Raw genomic sequence first — 14,784 nt, forward strand, 5'->3', positions numbered from 1 at the left:
CAAAGGCTTTGCTGAAGTCTAGTCAGATTATGTGAACAGCCTTTCCCTCATCCACCAGGTGGGTCACCCAGTCACAGAAGGAAATAAGGTTGGTCAGGCAGGACTTGCCTTTCATGAACTCATGTAGGCTGGGTTTGATCTTGCACATATTGTGTAATTGCACTCAAGATGATATGTTCCATAACCTTCCCTGGCACTGAGGTCAGGCAGACATGCCAGTGGTTCCCAGGATCCTCCTTACAACCCTTCTTATAGGTAGGTGTCACATTAGTAAGTCTCCAGTCATCTGGGACCTCTCTGGCTGAACATGACCATAGATGACAGAAAGTGGCTTGGCCATCACGACCGCCAATCCCTCAGCACCCCCAGGCGGATCCCATCTGGTCCCATGGACTTGTGGCAGTCCAGGTGGAGTAGCAGATTTCCACCTGACTGTTTCCACCTGAATTGTGGGGGGTATTATTCTGCTTCCTGTCCCAGACTTCCAGGTTGGGAGGCTGAGTACCCTGAGGATAACTTGTCTGACTATTAAAGACAGATACAAAGAAGGCATTGAGAACTTCAGCATTTTCCTTATCCTCAGTAGTTTTGGAAATCTGTGAAACATAAAGACATCTGTGAGGCTTTAGAGACTAGGGAGATTCTCCAGTGCTCTCACATAGCTACTAGACTCCATTTCCTGTCAGCAAAACTCTTATAGAAAACAGAATGTCATTTGTTGACTCCTCCCTCTTAGCTGTACAGTTACAGAATCACAGAATTGTAGGGGTTGGAAGGGACCTCAAGAGATCATTGGGTCCAACGCCCCTGCCAAAACAGGTTCCTTACAGCAAGTTGCACAGCTGGGTGTCCAGAAATGTCTTGAACATCTCCAGAGAAGGAGACTCTACAACCTCCCTGGGCAGCCTGTTCCAGTGCTCCGTCACCCTCACTGTGAATTTCTTTCACATATTGGTGCAGAATTTCCTGTGCTCCATTTTGTGGCCTTTGCCCCTTGTTCTATCCCCACAAACCACTGAAAAGAGATTGGCCAAATCCCTTTGTCTCCCACACTTCAGGTATTTATAAACATTAATAAAATCCCCTCTCAGTCTTCTTTTCTCAATGCTGAACAGACCTAGGTCTCTCAATCTTTCCTCATAGGGAAGATGCTCCAGGCCCTGTATCATCTTTGTGGCCCTCTGTTGGACTCTTCCTAGGAGATCCCTGTCTTGTTTGTACCGGGGAGTCCAGAACTGGATACAGTACTCCAGGTGAGGCCTGACCAGGGCAGAGTAGAGGGGGAGGATCACGTCTCTTGACCTGCTGGCCATGCTCCTTTTCATGCACACCAGGATCCCATTGGTCTTCTTGGCCACCAGGGCACACTGCTGGCTCATGGCCAACCTGTTATCCACCAGGACCTCAGGTCCTTCTCCTCAGGGCTCATCTCCAGCAGGTCGTCTCCCAGCCTGTACTGATACATGCTATTGTTCCTTCCCAGGTGCAGGACTCTACACTTGCTTTTGTTAAACTTTATTTGGTTTACAGAACCAATTGCAGCTGCAGAAAGGAAACGACAAACTTTACTGCTCTTTGAAGCAATATTAACTTTTGAACAAACATCTGCATTAACATCCTCAGGGTCAGCCACTGGTGACTGTGCTGTAGAAAGCTGTCTCTCCTCAGTTCCAATAATATGTTTTCTGTCCCCACAAATTTTCACAGCATCCTTAAGATACTGAGTTCCAATGGAGAGATTTTCAAATGGTGTCACATGAAGAAATAGGTATGGTGGATCTAGTATTTTTCTACTTCCCTGTCAATTTATGCTAATATGGATCTTCCTCTCCAGGTCCTCCAAGAAACTGTGGAAAGATTTGAACTCAAGGATATCACTCTGTCTTTACATAATTGTTTAATATATTAAGATAACCCCTGAAAAATGCCTTAAAGGGGATGACAAAAGGCTCCACAGTACAAGCAATCTCAGTTCTGTCTAGTTAGAATGCACTCAAACTTCTATCAAGACCTTTCTATTTTTATGTCTCTGCATTCTGACTAAGTAAAAACAGGATTCTTTCAAATTCTTGGGCATTTTGCCACCATTCTGGGCCGTGGGGCCAATAAAAATCATTAGCAATACATAAATTTTATCCAGTGGGCTTTCCTGAACATGTGCAAGTGTTCATAAAGGTTAGAGAACAGAAATCCACATGTTGTATCTTACATGCTTGGAATGCATTGAGCTTAACTAGTTTAGAATAAATTCACATGAATATTCTGACATATTTATGTAAAATTAGAACACATACATGGTTCAGGTACCACAATAAGAATTCTGATTAGATAAACAGATTGCTATTACATTCTAGTAGATAAAATTAATTACTGCAAAAAAGCACCACTTTTTCATTTTTACTGTTATAGTAACAATAAGCTATAATATTAATGAAAAATCCAAAATTTCTTAGATGGAAATGTGCCTTTTTAAAATGGAAAATTTCCATCTTTAACAGAGTTAACACTTCCTGTAGGAAACCTAAGCACTTCAGATTTGGGGGGTGGGTGGTGGTGGTGGTGATGTTGTGGACAAACAGACAAACTGAAATCTACTATTCTGTAAAAACATTTTATGGGATATTTTGTACCAAACAAAACAGATATAACTTACTTTCTTAATATAGTTAACACACAAGAAGAAAAGAAGAAAAAAAATATTCTATGCACATTGATTTATAGTGATGATATTTTACTGAAAACTGATTCACTTTCCATCCCCTACATGTAGTTTTGTATCACATTAGCAGAGTAATTTAATAGTGGTAGATGTTGGTACATGTAATCACATAAACTGTAGATCAATACAAACTTTCACTTCTACTCCAGATTTTGAAAACAAAGAGGCCAAGGTACACAAGCACATTCTGACAGTGAAAAAAGTAGCAGATGGGTGTTGCAAAGAGCAGATAACACTAATATTTAAAATGAACTTGGCGAAGCTGAGTGAAGGAATCTAGCCCAAAGATAGCTGTCACCATCTGGGATTGACCAGCTCAGGTCTTCTACTGGAAGTTTCCATCATAGGGTTCTTTGCTGTATATGCCGTACACATATATGAAGTAATTTCATTGCATTATACTTCATTAAGTAAGACTGTAACATGTAATTGCAACCTTTAAACACTTTACTACCAGTAAGTGGCAATCAGTCTCTGCTATCAGTTTTCCTATGCGTAAGTTACTCCTCAACTTTGTTTTACTTTCCAAATAAAACAGTACTCAACCCTAATCTAACCATCATTGTGACTGTTAAATGTTGCTGTTTTCCATACAGAACTGCCGTTTTTCCAGATTTTAAAATTTCTGTCAGAGGAGGTTTCTCATAGAAGTGTTTTTTAAAGTCTGGAACATCAATCTGACTTGAACTTCCTTTAACTAAAACCAAAGAATCTTAGGTACCTTGTTTGGAAAATACATTTGGAAAAAATTAATAAGAAGAGATGATGATTATAAACATCTGTCCTGAATCATTCTTTTAGGCTGAGAGAGAATTTTGAAATCACTCTGGTTTATTTGAAGTGATTAATACAACACTCTTTAAGAATAGTATCTAGGGGTTTTACTGTATGGTATATTTATTGCAAAGAGAGTAATAGACCTGCTACTGTGTGAAGGATAGGTTTGTCTTTTGCTTTCCTGTGCTGGTGATAATTTTTTATAATGTACTTTTATGAGAACAACTTACTGACAAAATCATATTTAAATTATGCATATATGTTTGCATATATATATATTTTTTGTGGGCACTCGAGCATCAAGAAACCACCTCTATGTCTTTTTTTTTTTTTTTTTTTCTTTTGAATACTGAAATGTGGAGTTGCAGAATTGTTCTGCATAAATAACATAAATTATATGGTCATTCTCTTTGGGAAAATAAAACATATCTCATCAGCTGAATAAAATACCTTATTCACTTTCAAGGCTATGCAGAACTGCCATATTTTATACATTAGAGAATGTTTATACAAGTATGTTTGAGGAAAAAAATGTGGATGAACAGATTTTATCAGGTGTCAAAATGCGTCTGTTGATAAATGGTTTTGTATGTGTTCTGAGTTAAAATTAATCATAAAGGAAACTATAGTTTCTTAATCCAACGTTCTAGAATAATCATGCATTTAAACAGAATATAAATTAACTAGTAAACTTTTTCAAGGCTGGTATTCCAAGCTTTTATTACAGGGATAAACCTGGAACAAGTACTATTACAACTAAAAAATATAAATGATTTCACTTATTCTTAAAAGGCTTCATATTGTATAAATTTCAGCTACTCTATTTATTGGATTATTGTGAATTTGATGTTGTAAACAATATACTTTCCCTCTGCCAAAATGAATCAACTATATAATACATAAAGAATAATTGTTCATAAATTATAGAGTCCCACTCAGTCTTAACAGTTATGTGCAGCTTTGCTCTGCACCTCTTAAAGATGGTATTTGGTAAACAAGAGAAGAGTTATTTGAAAATATAAATAAAAAGAGGAAAAAAAATGAAGAAAAGAAACACTAAAAAGAATGCAACAGTAATGATTGAATGATTGATTTATGTTTATTTCTCTGTTTAATTTGTAAATTATTGTTATTATTATTATTAATAATATTATTAATATTTTGATATGTAGCGAGTCATAGAAAATAAGGCTGAAAAATGTCCGAAGCATTTCAGAAATTCATCTGTTGCATTCCTTGTTGAAAAGTGGGTCACTGTATCTAAACTGTTCCTGGCAGATATTTATCTAACCTGCTATTAAAAGCATCTAAAAATAGAGATTCCACAACCTGTCATAGCAATCAATTCCATCGCTTAATATCCTTATGACTAGAAAGTTGTGTTTTTTTTTTCATGTCTAACCTAGACCCCTTTCAATGCAATTTAACCTATTTCCTTTTTCTTCTCCCCTTGAAGAAGAGTTTATTTACTCTTCTTTTTCAACAGTCCTCCACATTTTGAAGGCTGTTGTTTTGTTTCCCTTTAGTTTTCTGCTCTTCAGATTAAACAAGCTGAATTCTTCTGATATCCCTCATAAGCAATTTTCTATATTTCTGTCTGGTTTTGTATCCCTATTCTAGACTCCGTTACATTGGTCCAAATATTTGTTTAAATGTGAAGTCCAAAATCAGACAAATTACTCAGCTGAGATCTCATCTATGCTGAATTAAGGTGGAACGATTTGTTGAAATGTCTAATCTATGATAGTATTTTTATATTCTTATATGTTTTTCCAAAAGCAGGACAGGTATGATATATGTATTGGGAGGAGAAAATATTCACTTGGTAGCCATGCAGTTAGGAGATGAATGCTAAGGTTCAGATTTACTTGCCTATGCTTAGCCCTTGAAAATTAGGTGCCTTGCTATTAAGACTTCCTCTGTAGTCTGAGAATCTAACAGCCTTTCACTTAATCTGTAGGTTAGAACAGCATTAACCAATTCAAAAGGGCTGAGTTATATTCCTCTTCAAGTCTAAAGAAAAAAAAAATGTCTTTGGTCTAAGAACTTAATACTATTTCACTGAGTTCCCACTCCGCCCTGGGAAATCTACCTCATTTCCTTTAGACTGGTGCTCTTGGTGATCAGTGAGAGCTGATTATAAGGAAGGGAACATGTCCACCTCACCTTTTATCAGCCAGCTACCAGCTCTCGCCTCTGCTCCAGGTCCCTATGCCTGTGGGTTCAGCACAGCTATTTTGTAAGCACAATTAGTAGCTGTGTCATAGCTGTCAACTCAACTCTCAATATAAAATGTGTGTTAGTCCTGGGACGGTTTGGTTATTTATCTTCTTAGCTTTTTAAACAATTAAAAGATAGTTAATCTGATTTGTATATGCAAAAATGTTTTTCATTCTAAGATTTATATTATTCATACTCCATTTGAAGTGCACATGCTTTGTTTCCTTTTACTATAAATAAATAAATAAATAAATAAATAATCCATTCTGTTTATAAAGCAAGATTCAATCAATCTGCAACTTCACGTAAAACATAGACTTTGTAGTCCAAATCCTTTGCTGGTATACTACAACTTGGTATATCCATTGCTCTCTTGACTTAAGCAAAGTTTCTGACTTTTTGTGTTAAATTGAGCTGCTTTGAGATGGTGCTGCTTTTATTATATTTTGCTCTGTGTTTCTAGTGCACAGTCTTTACTGAATTATCTGTTTCTTTTCCTTTGCAGAACCTCATCTGATCTTTAATCTCCCTCAGAATTAGCTCTTGCTGTCTCAACACAAACAGATCTGACATTTTGCAAATATGTTGTTCTAATCTACCCGTTCCCTAACTAATATCTGTAGTTGAACAGAGTTGATTAGCAGCTCTGCACAAAGCCTCCGCCTGTTTGCAGGGCTGTCATCTCCTGCCTACACTAGTGTATTGAAGACATGGACTTAAAGTCAACAGTGTTGACACAATGGATATAGGGGAACGTGCTTAGATCAACTGAAATCTGAGGCATTTTTTAAAGAATTTTTTAAAGTCAAACTGTTTATTTTTGGTGAGAAATTACAACAAAAAGCAGGGAAAAAAAAAAAAGTATAACTTCAGTCTCAATCTAGTGCCACAGAACAGGAAACCTTAGAAAGATTTGACAATTTTGATATCCCTGGAGAAGTGCTTAAATCTTATATAATGATGTTATTACAGAAAAGGTAATAATATCAGCTCAGCTTAATGGTGTTGCACAGGATCAGTATTTAAAACCTATCAAAACTACTCATACATTCTTCTTCATTAGTTTATGTTATGGCCTTGACCAATTTAAGTAAAGAAAGATGTATGCTTTTTGATTTACTTCCACCAGTTCAAAACCTCTTTTCATTCAATTGCCTACGTATATATCCACATGCATATTTCACTGTGTGTGTTCATGTATACATGTTGGTTTTAAACAACAGGATAATTTAAGTCCAGGTATGTGAATTATAAATAAATAAATAAATAAAGTCTTCTGACATCCTGCATCATGAGCTCAAGGAAAAGAACATTCGTCTGGGAACTAGGAAATATGAACGATTTACATTTTCAGCATCACTTTGTGATGTGTTGTCCTATTTGCAATAATTTACAGCATTTAATATTGTATATAGATTGTCTTATGGTAATATATTACACCATAAAATGCAGTGAAATTAATAAATAATGAAATGCAAACAATAAATGTTTGGGTTATATGAAAATTTGAACACTGACACATAAATGTAAGGGGAAGGTAAGCATCAAAATAGAATTTGTGTTCAAAAAAAATGTTTATAGAAGTAATACTTTATATATCTCACTGACTTACAGTAGAACAAAGTTTCATAACACATGACACCATGCAAATTTATTTTTCTTTGTAGCATTTCTTCTTTGGAAGTTGCACAACCTGAAACCAAAGAATTATATGATAAATGTAATAACTCATTCTCTTTGTAGTAGTTTCTGAGACATGGCACCTTTCTACTACTAACCACTTGTCTGGATTTCCTGACATTATCCAGAAAGAGAGCAAATTGTGAGGCATTTCCAAATTTGTCTAGAAATGTTCACTAAGCCAGTTACAAGGCAGAAGTATTAGACTTGTTGCATACATGGTGGAAAAATGGCTATTTGCAAGTCTATAAAAGCCTATGTTTCCTTGTCAAATGGACAAGTATACTAGCTGTCTGTGCTCAATAAAGAAATAAATATAACCAGTTTGCAGCTGAAAAGTGAAGCTAAGTCCTCCAATATAATCTATTTGTATTGCCACTTAAAATCTTCTCCAAAGGAACTTAATTATTGAGCTTTATCACAGTATATTTTATAAAATCTTTCTGTTTCTGTTTAAAATATTGTCACAGAATCACAGAATCATCTAGGTTGGAAGAGACCTCCAAGATCACCGAGTCCAACCTCTGACCTAACACTAACAAGTCCTCCACTAAACCATATCACTAAGATGTAAATCTAAACATCTTTTAAAGACCTCCAGGAACGGTGACTCAACCTGGGCAGCCCATTCCAATGCCTAAAAACCCTTTCAGTAAAGAAGTTCTTCCTAACATCCAACCTAAACCTCCCCTGGCGCAACTTTAGCCCATTCCCCCTCGTCCTGTCACCAGGCACGTGGGAGAATAGTCCAATCCCCATCTCACTATAGCTTCCTTTAAGGTATCTATAGAGTGCGATAAGGTCGCCCCTGAGCCTCCTCTTCTCCAGGATAAACAACCCCAGCTCCCTCAGCCGCTCCTTGTAAGACTTGTTCTCCAGACCCCTCACCAGTTTTGTTGCCCTTCTCTGGACACGTTCTAGCACCTTGATGTCACTTCTGTAGAGAGAGGCCCAAAACTGAACACAGTACTCGAAGTGTGACCTCACCAGAGCCGAGTAAAAGGGGACAATCACTTCCCTAGCCCTGCTGGCCACACTGTTTCTGATACAAGCCAGGATGCTGTTGGCCTTCTTGGCCACCTGAGCACACTGCTGGCTCATATTCAGCCGACTATCAACCCAGGTCCTTCTCTGACAATCCCAGGTCCTTCTCTGCCAGGCAGCTTTCTAACCACTCATCTCCCAGCCTGTAGCGCTGCTTGGGGTTGTTGTGCCCCAGGTGCAGGACCCGGCACTTGGCCTTGCTGAACTTCATAGAGTTGGCCTCAGCCCATCGGTCCAGCCTATCCAGATCCTTCTGCAGAGCCTTCCTACCCTCGAGCAGATTGACACACTCACCTAACTTGGTGTCGTCTGCAAACTTACTGAGGGTGCACTCAATCCCCTCATCCAGATCTTTGATAAAGATATTAAAGAGAAATGTCCCTAATACTGAGCTCTGGGGGGCACCACTAGTGACCGGCCTCCAACTGGATTTAACTCCATTCACCACGACTCTTTGGGCCTGGCTACCCAGCCAATTTTTAACCCAACGAAGCATATGCCAGTCCAAGCCATGAGCAGGCAGTTTCTTCAGGAGAATGCTGTGGGAAACAGTGTTGAAAGCCTTACTGAAGTCAAGGTAGACCACATCCACAGCTTTTCCCTCATCCACTACCAAGTCACTTTGTCATAGAAGGAGATCAGGTTCGTCAAGCAGGACCTGCCTTTCATAAACCCATGCTGACTGGGCCTGATCGCCTGCTTGCCCTGCAAGTGCTGCGTGATGACACTCAGGATAATCTGCTCCATGGGCTTCCCTGGCACTGAAGTCAAACTAACAGGACTATAGTTTCCCGGGTCCACTCTCTGGCCCCTCTTGTAGATGTGCGTCACATTTGCTAGCCACCACTCGGCTGAGACCTCCTCTGATAGCCAGGACTGCTGATAAATGATGCAAAGCAGCTTGGTCATATTTTCAGCCAGTTCTCTCAGTACCCTCGGGTGGATCTCATCTGGTCCCATCGACTTGCGTACATCCAAGTGCTGTAGCAGGTCGCCAACCATTTCCTCATGGATTATGAGGGCCACATTCTGCTCCCCGTCCCCTTCCACCAGCTGAGGGGGACGGGTGCCCAGAGAAAAACGGGTCTTGCTGCTAAAGACTGAGGCAAAGAAGGCATTAAGCACCTCAGCCTTTTCCTCATCTCTCGTCACTAAGTTTCCCCCCACATCCAGTAAAGGATGAAGATTCTCCTTAGTCCTCCTTTTCGTGCTTATGTATTTATAAAAACATTTTTTGATATCTTTAATAGCAGCAGCCAGATTGAGCTCCAGATGAGCTTTGGTCTTTCTAATTTTGTCCCTGCACAGCCTCGCAACATCCTTATAGTCCTCCTGAGTGGCCTGCCTTCTTTCCCAAAGGTTATAAACCCTCTTTCTCTTCCTGAGATCTAGCCACATCTCTCTGTTCAGCCAGGCCAGATTTCTTCCACGCCGGCTCAACTTTGAGCACATGGGGACAGTCTGCATTCCCAGCACTCCTTATATTCCTAGCAATTCTTAAGAAATACGCATTTATGGTATTTATATATATATATATAGTACACCTATCTTTATAAGCCTAAATATATACACCAGATTTATATTCCCAAATGTATTTATTTCCATTATATTTTGAAATTAAAAATACTATAAATAATAGCAAAAAACCTGTCATTTTCATTCTATAGAAGCAATAGTTCAATGTCAACATTTGCAGCAGAACATTTATTAACTTCCACCCAAGCAGTAGCATCTAACCCAGCAACGAAAAGAGTTTACATCTTCTCCTGTGAACTATATATTACTTTGCAAAAATAATTGTAGAATCTGAACACATAGGTAACAGTTAATATGAACACAGTCATCGCAAGTATGCTTACAATAATTAAAAATAATACTACAGCAGTTCTTTGCAAGTATTCCTTCACATGTTGAGAATACTGCTCATCAAATATATATATATATATTCCAATCTTCTACTTATTTTATTTTTAAATATTGTAGAATCATAGAATGGCCTTGGTCAAAGGGACCTCAAGAATCATCTAGTTCCACCCCTCCTGCCATAGGTAGGGACGCCACCCACTAGATCAGGTTGCTCAGGGCCTCTTCTAACCTGGTCTTGAACACCTCCAGGGATGAGGCATCCACAACCTCTCTGGGCAACCTGTTCCAGTGTCTCACTACCCTCTGAGTTAAAAACTTCCTTCTAACCTCTACTCTAAATCTCCCCTCTGTTAGTTTAAAACCATTCTTTCTTGTCCTGTCGTTATCTACCCGAGTAAAGAGTCCTTTGCCATCTTTTTTATAAGACACCTTTAAGTATTGAAAGGCTGTGATGAGGTCACTCTGGATCCTTCTCTTCTGTAGGCTGAACATCCCCAGCTCTCTCAGCCTATCTTCATAGGAGAGTTGCTCCAGCCTCTTGAACATTTTTGTGCCCCTCCTCTGGACTCACTCTAACAGATCGACATCTTTCTTGTGCTGGGAGCTCCAGACCTGGACACAGTATACCAAGCAGGGCCTCACCCCACTGGGGGCTGAGTAAAGGGGGACAATCACATCCCTCGACCTGCTGGTCACTCCTTTTTTTAATGCAGCCCGGGATACAGGTGGCCTTCTGGGCTGCAAGTGTGCACTGCCATTTCATGTTTAGCTTTTCATCCATCAGAACCCACAAGTCCTTCTCTGCAGGGCTGCTCTCAATGAGTTCTTCTCCTAGTCTCTCCAGGATTTCCCCAGACCAGGTGCAGCACCCTGCGTTTAGGCTCGTTGAACTTCGTTAGATTCATGTGGGCCCACTTCTCAAGCCTGTCCAGGTCCCTTTGGGTAGCATCCCTTCCTTCTACAGTATCAACCGCACCACTCAGCTTGGTGTCATCGCCAAACTTGTTCAGGGTGCACTCGATCTCACTGTCTATGTTATTTATAAAGATATTAAACAGCACAGGTCCGAGGACAGACCCCTAAGTGACACCACTCATCACCAGCCTCCACTTGGACAGAGAACCATTGACCACCACTCTGTGTGTGGCCTTCAAGACAACGAAGTTGGACTCAATGATCCTTATAGGTTCCTCCCAACTCGGGATATTCTGTGATTCTATGATTCTATGAACTCCTTATCCACTGAATAGCCCACCCATCAAATCTATGTCTCTCCAATTTGGAGACTAGAATGTTACGTGGGATTGTGTCAAAGGCCTTGCAGAAGTCCAGGTAGATGACATTAATTGGTCTTCCTTTGTTAACTAATGCAGTCACTCCATTGTAGAAAGCCACCAGATTGGTCAGGCACGATTTACCCTTGGTGAAGCCATGCTGACTGTTTTGGATCTCCTCCTTGTCTTGCATGTGCCTTGACATTGTTTCCAGGAGGTTCTCTTCCATGGTCTAGCCAGGCACAGAGATAAGCCTCACTGGTCTGTAGTTCCCCAGATCCTCCTTTCTACCCTTTTTAAAAAGAAAAATGTGTGTGTGTGTGTGTGTGTGTGTTTTATTTATTATTTTTTATTTTTTCCAGTCATCAGGGACTTTGCCTGACAGCCAAGACTTTTCAAATATGATGTAGAGAGTTTTGGCAACTACATCAACCAATTCCTTCAGGAGCCTGAGATGAATGCCATCAGGCCCCATAGACTTGTATATATATAGTGTTTATAAATATTATATATATATATAGTACTATATATATATACTATAATATATATGTATATATATTTCTATTAATGGTTTTCTGCCAGCTGTTCACTGTGTATAATTTTTGTATGATTTGATAATCACAGTATTAATCTCTGCATGTGGTTAAGTATGTCTCAGAACCATGGTACAGATGAGTGTGTAGTGAAAGCTCTAGATTATGTTGTCGTTTGCAACTAAGTCAGTTTAGAAAATGACATTTCCGTGGAAACATACTATATATTTTAATACAGGAGAAGAAAACTGCACCTGGAAAAGTTACTTGAATGAAACTAGTATTAACTAAACTGGTAGATGAAGAGTCTGTCTAACATGCTACAGATAGGGCCAGTTTAAGGATTTTCAGCCATGCACTGAGTTAATTTCTAAGAGTTGGAACCTAGGTCAGAGGGATTAATTTTGGGAAAATGGGACAGGAATAAGATAGCTTGTCTTCAGGGAAACATGAGCAAGAATTCATGGGCAACTGCGGCCCATGTATATTATCCTTCCTTGCCATTCCAAATATCAGGATGAAAATTCCACTGCCAAATATCATGATGAAAATCCCACCACCAGCCTCACCAGCTTAAGTGGAGGCAACGTTGCACATAGTATGTATAACCTACTTTACTTTCAGTATATGAAGTATTCGTATTCGGAATACTGTCTCCTGGCTTTCTAGGTTTTGAATTCAGTAGTGTAGGTTAATATGCTTTTTCTACATGTTGTGGGTATGCCTCAAAATTAAAAGTTTTGGGATAAAGTGCTTTCATTATTAACTATAATCATAAAATTGAATTCTCTGATGACTCACTTTAGCAATATTATTAGGTCTGTTGGCTACCATAAAATAGGATTGGAATAGACAAATTCAAATTAATCTCTTACTAATTAGCAGCTTTCTATAAAATCACAGCAAGATGTAAGGCCATGAATATGGAAAATTGGTTTGGGAAAATGCAGCCTGTATTAAAAACAGCAATGTTGTAATAGGTACTGAAACTAATTATGTTAGGTTCTTTGGGGCAGTTTCGCTATCTGCCTGTCCATTTATGTAAATAAAATTCTGTCAGTTGTTGAAAATCTCATTTGAATGACAGGTCATAAAAAAGAGTTAGTGCCTACAAGTAGATGATATAAATACTTTAAGTCTAAATCTGGACCTTCAGTCCACTCATGAATGGCAACAAAGTCCTCCTCTAAATCTAACTTAGTTCATGGGGGGAAAAAAAAAAAAAAAAAAAAAAAGTACCTTTGGAAGAAAAGATTCAGCTGTTTTCTGTTTATTTCTGTTTACATAGGCATGCCTATTACCACTTAGAAAACATAATGCCACTAGTTTAGAAGATAAGCTATTATCTGACTTTCTGGATATCATCTGTTAAATCTGTTCAGTTTTCTGTTATATCAGTAATAGTACCACTCAATGACATATTGAGTATACTTGGCCACCCAGAACTATGTGTTTTTAAAAAGCTTTTCCATCACTAAAAAAAATTAAAATCTCTCACTCAGAACTACATATTCACAAGAGTTTAAACAAACTCTTTTAAATATAAATACTATAATAAGAAACATTAAAAAAAAAAAAAGCTTATCTCATAAATATCTAGAAATATCACATATTCATGTAAACTTACAATATCTGAAATAGCTACTTGTTTTTTGGAATGCATTCTTAAAAGGAGAAAATTAATATACTGTCAAATAAATGTTGGAAAACATTCACAGAAGTTCCCTTTATTGACTCTGGAGAGTTGTTGTTTTATACTTTCTGGTTGTCCACCAGCTTTAACTTCTCCCATCAGAATCTCCAAAAACAACTGAGCAATTAACATCTGTCTTTGAGGTTAATTACCAACAAAAAACAGATTACAATTTTTTAAAGTACTACATAAGCAATATTGGGTGCATAGGACACACACACATGCATGCACACGATAACTGGAAAAGGCTGAACAAGGCAAACTTTGACATTTTAGATATTAGGTTAATTCATCTAGTCATAGCATACATGATATTCCATTAGTTACTCATCCAGGTACAGTTATCTTTACTTATCAAGAGTTGTGGCAAAGGCATTTCTAATAATTCATCTTTGATGCAATAGCTGGAAAAAAGTTCAGATTGACTGATTTGATTTTTCCTGAAAAGAAATTACCTTTCTGTGAACTGTGACATTGAAGAGTACTTGAGAGTGAAGTTTAATATCAAACACTTGCAAAGAAACAAAAGAATGCATGAACAAGAACGGAAAAAAAATGACAGTCATTTTTAATATCTTAAAGCATTTAGTCAGGGCACTTTAAAGTTTAAATTTTATTAAACTTTATGTGAGTAAGAGTAAGCACCAAACCAAAAGCTTGCTGTTGCACTTTGAATAAATGATTAAGCTTTAGTAATGGAAGGGGCTTGAACCATACTCCGTGAGCCTTCAACTTCATGATCACTCAGGTTAAAGCACACAAACAAAGTCAGCTTCAATTCAGGTCAGTTTTCCAACCCAGATTGGACCAGGTGAATCCTGAAAAGAAAAAAAAAAAGAAGGGTTTGAGAGTGGAACAGACAGCTGTGGCGGGAGAAAATCTGATGTCTTGAGCCCTAGTAGCCATAGTGGAAGTTGTTTCTGAAATGAGTTTGGTTGACTAAGATGTCTAATGTGGTCCTTAAGAGCATTTCAGAAT

This window comes from Anser cygnoides, chromosome 1 (genome assembly GCF_040182565.1).
Source record: "Anser cygnoides isolate HZ-2024a breed goose chromosome 1, Taihu_goose_T2T_genome, whole genome shotgun sequence".
In the NCBI taxonomy this organism is placed as follows: domain Eukaryota; kingdom Metazoa; phylum Chordata; class Aves; order Anseriformes; family Anatidae; genus Anser; species Anser cygnoides.